This window comes from Triticum aestivum, chromosome 7A (assembly GCF_018294505.1).
Source record: "Triticum aestivum cultivar Chinese Spring chromosome 7A, IWGSC CS RefSeq v2.1, whole genome shotgun sequence".
Classification (NCBI taxonomy): Eukaryota; Viridiplantae; Streptophyta; class Magnoliopsida; order Poales; family Poaceae; genus Triticum; species Triticum aestivum.
In genome coordinates, this window is record NC_057812.1 from 682,412,952 (window position 1) to 682,413,485 (window position 534).

A 534-nucleotide genomic window follows, 5' to 3' on the forward strand; every position below is an offset into this window, starting at 1 on the left:
CTTCCCTTCCTGGCAATTTTCTCCATTTCTCCATATTTTACTAATTTTTTGTTAAGTTTCTATGAATTTCTCGAGTTGTCTAGCACTTTCAGGGATTTCCCTGGTTTCTTAAGAAAATCTACCGAAGAATCAGACCTTTCTATTATTCTTGGGATTTGGGGTGCTACTTGCAAATGTTCCAATGGGCAAGGGTTTTTGCACAATTTTGAAAAATTGCAGCGTGATTTGCACATGAGTGTTGTGGGGATCCTTTTGTTAGTTTTTCGAGCCATTGAGAACCTCTCTTTCATTTCCAAAAAGTACATGGTGTCGTTTTGCAGAAAGATGACATGGAATTCTATTTATGAAAGCGAGAGAAGATTCTATTGTCATATTATGATACATTATCACAGTGCACCAATCATGAAAAACATAGGGATCACCTATGCATTTTATATTTCAGTCGATTAGCGCGAACCCAATGACCTTGGCGTCTTCTTTTTCTTCTTCTTCTTCTTCTTTACGCAACCACCGACCAACGTAGTCTAATGGCCT